The 10,468-nt window shown below is 40.3% G+C and overlaps 1 long non-coding RNA gene across 1 annotated transcript; it reads right to left on the bottom strand.

Annotated features, from left to right (window-relative positions):
• Positions 1–9,549: 9,549 nt before the first annotated feature.
• LOC118559896 lies at positions 9,550–10,190 on the bottom strand. Its single transcript, XR_004929004.1, has 2 exons — positions 9,688–10,190; positions 9,550–9,617 (listed from the first exon to the last, which is right to left on the bottom strand). It is a non-coding gene; the product is annotated as an uncharacterized LOC118559896 (long non-coding RNA).
• Between the last annotated feature and the right edge of the window lie 278 nt (positions 10,191–10,468).

The following is a 10,468-nucleotide window of genomic DNA, read 5'->3' on the forward strand; positions in this document are numbered from 1 at the left end:
TGATGTACTTGACTCCTGCCTAATCCAGTTTTTAATCAAAAAAAAAAAAAAAAAATCAGTAATTTTTGCAGAAGCTGCATAGAGGTTTAATGGGGAATGTGATGCTACAAAGTTAAGAGAAATGTTTTTTATCAATGAACTTATACAAAGAGGTTGAACTGTCTGTAAAATATTTTGCTTGGATAAATTTTTAAGGGATCAAGATCTGGGGTAAAGGTGAAGAACTTCAAAAATAATTTTGTTTTAGAGGGAACGATGTGGTTGATTTTGTTTTGAGACAGTTTTCTTGTAATTTTTGTTTTGATTTTTTTCTTTTCAACTTATTTACACTACACTACGGATGAAGATGGACAATTCTTGTATTAGACAATTTGATTTTGGACAAAATCCATATTGGCAAAATGCTGGCAGAATTCCTTGTGGTTTCAGACACGACGATTGGAGAAAGAAGATTCATGGACAACGCTCATCCTGGAACGATGTTGTTGTACTGAACTGAGACATGAGGACTGAAAATGGACAACTAATTGCGGGGGCAAAGACAGAGGCATCGGATAACCTTCAATGGACCGCAACACGAAACAAAGATGAGTTGGCAGACACCCCTTCTGCATTTCACATCAGATTTTCCTGCACATAATTAAAACACAAAACACGCATTAGAAACATACACATTGGCGGATGCGCTTAGAAAAAAACTTTCAGATTAAAAGCAATCAAGATTATTATTAAACCCCTAGGATGTTAATTGTTTAAGGTCAGAGCTGTTATTAGCGAGCGATAAGAGGGTCAAACGCATTCGGACAAGTGGTACTGGTCTGGAAACAAAGCTGGTAGAGATTTTGGGCCGCTGATAAGAAGGATTTTCTTTTACTTTTCTAACAAAGTTTTTATTTAAATCATTTAAAACACATATAGATATGTTTTGGAATTTTATTAACCCCACAAGGGGTTTTGAATAAGATTCAAAGAGGCACCTTTAAGATACAATAAGCTTCATAAAATACATCATGCATGAGAAGAAATAGGGGGGAACCGCTAAAAGACATCCATTTTGCACCAAAATATTAAGTTACGGGATGAGAGCATAGAGCAGCTTAAGTAATTATGCTAAACCTAAAAGGTTTGACAACTTATATTGGGGATTACATAGAGGGGCCGTTTAAACGTAAAAGGAAAGTGGATAAGAACAATGTATGCTATTACATCAATGGGCGATAATTATGATCATGAAAAAACTAGTGGGCGAAAAAGTTAAAGTAGGCATTACAGCAACAGTTAATAGCATAAACGAATGAACGAACGAGTGAGCAAACTAATTTTTCAATATAAGCAGAATAAACTCTAAACCTTTTAACCTTGTTCAAGCGAAGGAGAAATTGTGAGCACAACATTTACTGGGTATCTTAAAGTAAGCAGAGGCGCAACTAAGAAATTAATTATTAGGATGTAAAGCAACACAAAGGTTAAGGACTTAAATGGATAAAACTGCAGGTTTAGAATAATGCCTTATTCTAATAAATAACTTGGGTAAATTAGGATTAAAGCACCAATGTAAATAGTTTGGAATTGTACGCAGTTACCTAAAAGGTGTGAGGAGACTTAACAACTATCTGTTTGAACACAAAATAGCACAATAGTTGTTCTTTAACTAAATGTTAAAACATCCAGAAGAAATAAACCCACATAAATATAGTTTAGTCATCTATTAACCTAGTGGTCTTTTAGACCAGAATAATCTAACGATCGTCCTCTTGTACATGCAGAAAAGTAATGAGGTCAATTAGATTAGTTGGACATTTGGAATCTGGTCAGGACAGCAGAAGTGACTCCTGGACACAAGATGATGAGGAAGGATAACAGCTTCAACATGATATCGATGCATGAAGGTTGGCTCTGAGGAACATCAGAGCTGCAATGGCACCGGACAGTGAAGCTCCTGCTGTGCTAACAAGACTATGCATGACTGCTTTGCTTCACAGGTGATGGAATTCAACTGCAAGGTTTCACGAACATGACATGGAGAGGTTGCCGTTCAGGAAACGTACCTAGAACACACTCTTGGACTCTTTGGGGTAAATGGGCTCTAAAGGGGGACACTTAACAGGAGATAAACTGAAAGCCTGGGCTTACGACGAGAGACATTTCAGACAGGGGGTGTGGACACCCAGGAATGCTGCTGTGGTTTGAAAATGTCAAAGATTTGTCACAGGTGGTGGAGTGTTTCGATGTCCCAGGCGCTTGAAACCAGGTTGAACAGAGGAGACGACGTCGTGTTCCCACAGGGATTACCTGTAACCAGTGTCCGAAATTAACTTTGTTATTCACCGGCCAAGTTGGCCGGTAGATGTAAAAATCAACCGGCCAGGCATATTTTTTACCGGCCAAAATATTAATTTTGACCAGACCTCAACTTTTATAAAAATTAAGAGTGAAATTATGTTAATTATGGGGGGCGTGGTTGGGGGCGTGGCTGACTGGAACCTGGAAGAGAAATCTTTGTTTCCTGAATTAAAAAAATAGATATATTGTAGTTGATTATAAAAGACACAATATGAATTATCAGATTCACATCCAGCCGATAAAAAACACTACAGATTATCATTATTCTATCCATGTTGGCCTTATTTGTGAATGAGGCAGAGTTTCATCAAGCCTGTACGGTCAGTGGGGGTTCTAGACCAAATGTAGCAGGGTGGGTCAGGGTGGGGCCAGTGTTTTTTCACAGGGGCACAGAACAAAAGATTGGGGGGGGGGGGGGGAACTTAACAGGTCAACATTTCATCGTTTAAAATATTAAGTAAGCCAAAGAGCCAATTGTGGCTCTGGAACTGCAGGTTGCAGACCCCTGATCTTTTCTCAATACAGCGGGAGCTTAACGTGAAACAGCTTGATTTTAATTATTGTTATTTTTTTATATTTATTTTTTTATTATTTTGTTATTTTATTATTGGGTAAAACCATAAACGAAAAAAATGCAACTGATCCAAATGACCAGTCAGTCACGTTATCTTTGTCAGCATTTATCATCCTAAGAAATTTAACATCATGTTTTTAGTACAGGGGCCATAACAGGGGCAAGGAACAGTTCTACATGGGCATAGGCCCCTGTTGGCCCCTGTTCAGAACCGCCCCTGTGTCTGGTTCAAATTTTTCCCCTCAGCTGCAACACTTAAAGCACTCAGGGTTCACGCTGCGTCTTTACGCTGATCTCGCTGCTGGATTTTACCCTCGTGCGCTGCGCCCCCGATGTTACAGGTTACATGTAACGTAATTTTGCGCACCTGAATTCAAGCGCAACGCACCACGCCCACTGAAGCACCGCTGGTTCTGTGTCGTTAAAAACAAGAGAGCATGAAAAACAGTTACCGACTCTCCTACTGACTTTAATTGGGACATTTTGGTACGAGTGGAAGGACATTAAACGTAGCGATTCACGTTTTGAAGGCTGGCCGCTGATAAAAGCACCTTGCTCCGAGAGGGGGCGGGGGAGGCGCAGTAAGAGCGGTGAAGCACAGAGCCGCAGCGCAGGTAGTTAAAAAAAAAATCGGAATAAATAAGAACGAAACTTATAAACAGACTAATTGGCGTTTTAGACTGTATCTGGTTAGCAGATCTGTTTTCTGATCCAGCGTTCAGCCATGACTGGTTCTGAATGTGAAAGAAGCTGAACCAGCACCGCAGAAGGCGGGTCTAGACTGACATCTGGATGGACAGAGCTGTGAACGGATCGTATGGGTTTTGTTATTTTTATGCTACTTTTATTTTATTTGGTACAAATATTTACTCGCCATGTGGCAGCTAGCCCTCTGAAATTCACTCGCCAAACGGGAAATTTACTCGCATTTGGCGACTGGCGAGTGTTAATTTCGGACCCTGCCTGTAACCTAACACTGACAGTGAACATTTTTGTTTTTGGGTTTGCTGGGGTTGCCAAAAGGAGCATCGGAGATGACTTTCTCTATCCTGACCAGGTTCACAATTAAAATGCAAAGAACAAAATTATAGAGGCCAAAACAAATGCGGACACAGAGAAGTGTTTATACAAAGAATTCCACTATTCGTCAATTTAAGGTGCAGATACTAAGGCTAAACAAAGAATTAGAAGAAGGGCAAAACTTAAAGCTGATCATTTACCAATGGGTGGTCAATATTTAAGAGGGTTTATAGGAACTGCACAATTTCTTCAATAATTACGACAGACAGTGATTGAGGAAACAAAAAAGCAAATTCTAGAATGAGAATTTTAATCTGCTGGGACAAGACGGTGCAAACATAAAATAAGGATTTATAGATCACTGGGTGATATAAGATCACAAAGGTAATAATAATAAATGTATGATAATTTAAGAAAATCACTCGGAGTAATGTCTGCTTAAAGTTTTTCAAGGATAAACTAAACACATGAGAACAAGAATTGGATACTTGTTAAAGGGTTGATTTACTTGGGGATAAAATTATGCTTGGATGTATTATCAATTAAACTAATGTTGAATGACTGAAAAAGGTTTAAAGACCTAGAGCAGTATGGAGCTTCTTACATGGTCAGGGGGCGATGTGTTTAATAAGCAACAATGAGTTACTGCTCACAGCATACTACAGTTTAAAGGTTTGTTTCAAACAAGATTCAAACAGGGGGACATAAGATAAAACCAGGATCGCTTACAAAAGCTGTCTGTTAAAACAGGCAGAAGTGATTAAAAAATCAAGAATTAATGGGGTTAGAATTGCTCTTCGCTTCAGGTGGAGGGCGCATTCAACTACAAGTCTTTTGGTCTGATGCACGTCAAGCTGAAACTGATTCACAGAACTACTTCCTGTCTCCACCCTGGGCTACACCCACTTCCTGAATAGCAACCAATCACAACTCCGTGTGGGCGAGGGGCATGCACACACTTCCTTTCTCTTAGCTGAGCTTTTCAAAATAAGACAAGAAGTACATAGGGCTGCTTCTTATTAATATCACAACATTATTCTGCGAATATATATAGTGGAGCTTTCTTTTACAAACTTAAGGGTTTTTCTGTTGGACTTTTTAGAAAAATGTGAAGTATTTTGGAGCTGGTTCAGTAAGAAGTTTCTGAAAGGTTTTAATACAATTCCTTGTGTGCTAAATAAATTGAGATAAACTAGTCACAGTGAAACATATGATGATAAATTTCTATTGCAGAGATTGTTCAACTGTTGGACAATTGTAAGGTGAGACACACATGGGAAAGAATTATAGAGAAATGCTGCTGCAGATAACGTTGAACTTTCAGATTTTTCTTTTATATAAGAGTAATGCAAGATCTAATGATTACAGTAAAGGAGGTTAAGATAAGAGCATAATAATTGTGAACGGAAATATCTGGATGTGAAAGTGTTTGAAGAAGGTAAATGAAAGAAGGATTGGGAGTCTTGATAAGAACACTAATTACACCTTGTTTCTGTTATCCAACAGTAAACAAGGCCTGGTGTCTGCCAACCATCTCAACAGAGCATTTTACTGGAGATAAAATGCTTATTGCCTGAAAAAGGACAGGACACTCATTACCATCCAACTAAATCGTTTTTGTCCATGCTGAGGAATAAGAAGAGGACTTAAGAAGTTTGGGAGTAACATGCCAGAGACCTATGGATTTTTTATGTTTTCTTCTTTCTGTTTGCCATGAAGGAGCAGTTGCCTGAGAACACTGAGCTGACCACTTATGCGCGAATAGATTCATGTCTGCCACGTGCTCAGACTGGCCTGACGTTTTTACTTGCGTTATTGACGTACAGACTCTTTTTATATCACAAAACTGATTTTTTCCTTTCTCTTCTCCACTGACTTCCATCACCATGTTTGATTTTATGTATTATGATGTTTATACTGTGATGTTGCATTATGTTGATCATTATGGCTTTATGACTAAGAATGAAAACTCTGTTACAGACACACACACCAAGACCTACAGTTCTTGCAATCTTTTTGCTTTGTTATATAGAGAACCAGGATCTGATGGCTATCACAGATCCATAAATTACTTGGTAAGGCTAATTTTTAGATTCAATACAGGGTGTCTTCTCGCTCAGATTGGCCCAGAGTGGGATTCCCCTAGACTGGGCTCTATCGGGTTTTTTACCATTTCTTAGAGAGATGGGGTTTTCCTGCTTGAGGCTCAGCCTGCCCTCTGATGCCCCCTACTGGTACTCTTGGATTTGTGAGGACTGAAGGTGATGGATGATTGTCCATAGGAATGGAGAGGGGAGGACCAAGTAGGAGGTTTCTTGGGGTGGGGGTAGAGTAGACGAATTTGGCCTTGATTAAGGTACACCTTTAGCTTATATAGTCTAAAGTAAACTTAAAATAATGTGCGCATAGGAACCTAAAACAGGCCTAGCTCAAATAGCTGAACCCTAAATTGTAGTTAAAATGCTTGGACTGTGGTGTTGAGTAAAAAATGCTGAATTATGATGTATTCATGCTGATTGATGCTAAGATGTTTCCATTGTGGTTTGTCCGGCCCTTTTCTTGGAACTGTTTTCGTTGTGATGTGCCTTTGGGGCACACCAACAGGGGGGGCTAACGGACAACTGGACTGTTTTTACAAAGTGCATTTCAGTCACACCAGCAGAGATTGTGTGACCCCAGAGACTGAACCGCACTATCGACTGCCATGGAGATCACAGATGGATGGACTCTGGAAGCCGGAAGCTGACGTGATTGATTGCTTGGACTGGACGGAATGACCGACTGTTCTGGGAGAGGGACAGACTGAGAGTTGTCGTTCCACTGGTTGATCATCTTTGGTGATGTGCCATAATGACACATCATCAGGGGGACTGTTAGGATATCAACAAGGTCAAGTGGAACGAGCTGTTTATCCCAGAACTGCATGGCACACTTAGATGGCACTGACCCAAAAGATTGGCACATATCTATCAGATACCACCCCGGAGGTGACACAGCTTCCCTGCTGATGTCACAGTTTGGATGTGTACCGCCCTTGTATGGGTGTGTCCCGAGATCCCTTTATAATGTTTGTGTGATGAGCACTCGGGGCCTCCTGCCGATCAGGGGCCCATCAGCGCTGGTGTGACTGTAACTATTTCTCTGTCTTTACCTAGATAAAATATAACTAAAAGCATACTTGTCTGTTTTATGCGTCCTACATTCAAGGTAATAAGTAAGTGGGGGTCGCCTGACTGGGTAAAACGAGCTGGGTCCACCGAGGGTGCTTCACCGTAGACGGGACACGGTGAAACAGTAACAAAAGCCACAAGCTCCATGTTCTGGCTCTTTGTGAAACTAAGTTAGACCCCGACGTTCAAGATGAAGTTCAAATATCAGATTTCAGGATGTGGAGGAAGGACAGAGACAGTAAGGGAGGTGGTGTTGCTCTGTATGTTCAGGATCATATTGAAACTGAATTAAGGTCTGACCTGATGGAGACTGAAGCTGAGATCATTTGGGTTGAGATGAAGCTTCCTGGCAGATCAGTCTTAGTGGGAAGTTGCTACAGACCGCCAAATGATGATTTAGGTCTAATTGAAATCTATCACACCATGACTTTGGCGTCAAAGGAGAAGAAAGAAATTTTTCTGATGGGCGACTTTAACTTTGGCTGGAATAAGCAGCTGGTGAAAAATCCTCCCAAAGCTATATCTACTGGGCTTAACTCAGATTGTAAATGTTGGTACCAGGTTGGATCAATGCATTGATCACATTTATACTAATGTTCCAGGCTTGTGCTCAAACCCAAGATCCACTGAAAAAGATTTCTCTGACCATAACCTCATTACCTTCAACAGAAGGGATAGGGATTTGACTTCAGCAATGGAATTATTGACTGTATGACTTTAGACTTGAGTTGAAAAAGTCTTCAGAGACTTGTGACTTGACTTGGACTTTAACACCAATGACTTGAAACTTGAATTGGACTTAAAGCTGCTTGCTTGAACACTTGATATTTTACCCAAAATCTAAAGTTTAAAAAGTACGCACAAATAATTAATTTCACTCAATCATCTACAAATGCAGACCGTCTCTCTCTATTCCCACTCTGTACATATGTCTGCGTGTCAAATTAACCAGATTTTAAAAAAGGAAAAGAAAAAGAGCTAAGGACAAAGATGCTCCCAGGAATAATTTTATTTTGGTCTGAAAATGAAGTTCTGCTGTTGCATTTTTATCTGAATATTCTGGAAAAATATGGTTCAAAGGAGGAATGTTGTTGACACTAAGTTTTATTTTACTATTTTGTCAGGTCAGTTTCACTGGTTTCATCATGTTTTGAGATAAATACTGATTTAAAAAGAACACATGCTCTATTATTTACATTTAACTTGTTTTTCAAAATTATTAAAAACTCGAAAGGACTTGAAATTAGAAGTTTCAGACTCAGGACTTGACTTGAGAAATATTTTTTAATTTGAAACCTGACTTGGACTTGGCTGTCTATACTTGAAATTTGACTTGGGACTTGAGGATAAAAACTTGAGATTCACTTGGGATCTGCAAAACAGTGACTTAAAAAATAAATATTCCTCAAAGGATCAGAAGGTCAAACAAAGAGTTTGATGAAAACTGGTTTAAAGAAAACATGAAGGCAGTTCAATGGAGGGATGTGCTGACAGAGACTAATCCTACAAAAGCTCTGTCCACATTTACTGAAAAGTTTCTTTCAAACACGCTCTGCTACAGATCCAAAATGTTCATGATTTAATCTTTGATAGAATTGTCTTTAAACAGGCAAAAACGCACATTTCAGCGTCACATGATGAAGAAATCAGGCAAATAAAAGCTAATTGGATAGAAACTGAACAAAATAATAAAAAGGTTCAAGCTGTGTTCCTGGATTTCAGTTCTTCCTTTACCACCATCAGTCGTGATGTGCTTTTGGAAAAACTGACAACTTCTGGTTTCTGATTCCAAACAAATCAAGAATCAAGGTAGATTCAAGCTAATTAAAAACAATCAACGAAATTAAGAGAGGATTTCTTTCTCCACTGACAGAAACTATCTGAAATGATCTAAAAAACTCACCTCTGCACGCTTTATTTGCTACGTTAGTTTTGAACTTGGTAGAGTGCTCTAAAAATGCTCCTTGTTTCTTTTTATTTGTATCTTTTTCTTTTATTGGACATAAAGAACTCTAAACGTTTCTATGAATGAAAATCATGACTGTAAACATGATTAAAACATTGTTCAGTCTGTCATATAAACCTCGCATAGAAGCCTTTAGGGCAGATAAACTCTGTCATGTAGTTAAATAGACTGCCTCTAAATATTCATTTTCTTTATTAGAGATTCATAGTTAATAATAAAACAGGGCTGATTCTGTTTTGATTCTGTTGTAGCTCACTGATCATCTTTCATTTTATCTGACTCTGTGCTGATCACATATACATCTGTCACTCTGTAACACATTAATGCTGATCTGCATGTTCAGATATTATCATATATTATCAAAATAATGTTCTGCTGAATATGACCACATCAGATGCATACATTTACTTAAACATGAATGTTTGGATCTGTAAGGAACGGAGACTGGACCCAGTAAACAACCAAGACAAGGTCAGTGACGCTTTCAAGTGTTTATTTAATGGCGGTCGCACGGCAACCCGAGCGGCTCACGTCTGCAGGAACCCTGGAGGCAGAGCAGCTGGTTAATGACCAGGAAATGCTGGCGTTTGATGGACAGAGGAGTAGGCACTAACCTGGAGAGTCGGGTAATCCGAGCGCCGGCTAGTAACGAGGAAACGGGGCAGAGAAACGGGGGTCCGGGGAAGGAGCCGAGGGGTTAGAAGTCCAGAGAGGGTCCAGAGACGGATCCAGAGCGGGTCGGGGTCCAGTCCAGGTCCTTAATCCGGCTGAGTTCAGAGGTTCACAGGGGTTAGTCAGATGCGGTTACTCACAAACAGATCGGAGTCGGGCAACAGGCAGGCAGTCCAGTTCCGGTGGAATCCGAAATCCTGAGAAGGTCCGAGGGATAGTCCAGAGCGGGTCGGGGTCCAGTCCAGGTCCTTAGTCCGGCTGAGTTCAGAGGCACACAGGGGTTAGACAGATGCGGTTACTCACAAACAGATCGGGGTCGGGCAACAGGCAGGCAGTCCAGATTCAGAGGTCCAGGATGAGTCCAGTCCGATGCAGAGGACCACGGGCTGATCGGTGGGAGTCCAGACCGGCAACAGAGCTTGAAAGGGGTTAGGCAGACTCAGAGACGGGCAACAAACAGGCAGGCAGATAATAGAGAATGCTGGATAGTCTCACCGAGGTGGCACAAGACGTTCTGGCACTTTTGCTTGGACAGAAGGCTGATTAAATGGAGCTGGAGACAGGTGGATCAGATGAAGGCTGATTGAGGACTGGGCAGAATTTGGGCAGGTGTGTAGGGTGGATGATCAGCCCAGCAAAAGTACTGAGATCATTACAGGATCTATTTGTCTTGTAAACTGTATATAGTTAATTCTTGACTATTTACCACATTTGCATGTTGAT

Source organism: Fundulus heteroclitus, unplaced genomic scaffold, assembly GCF_011125445.2.
Source record: "Fundulus heteroclitus isolate FHET01 unplaced genomic scaffold, MU-UCD_Fhet_4.1 scaffold_36, whole genome shotgun sequence".
Classification (NCBI taxonomy): domain Eukaryota; kingdom Metazoa; phylum Chordata; class Actinopteri; order Cyprinodontiformes; family Fundulidae; genus Fundulus; species Fundulus heteroclitus.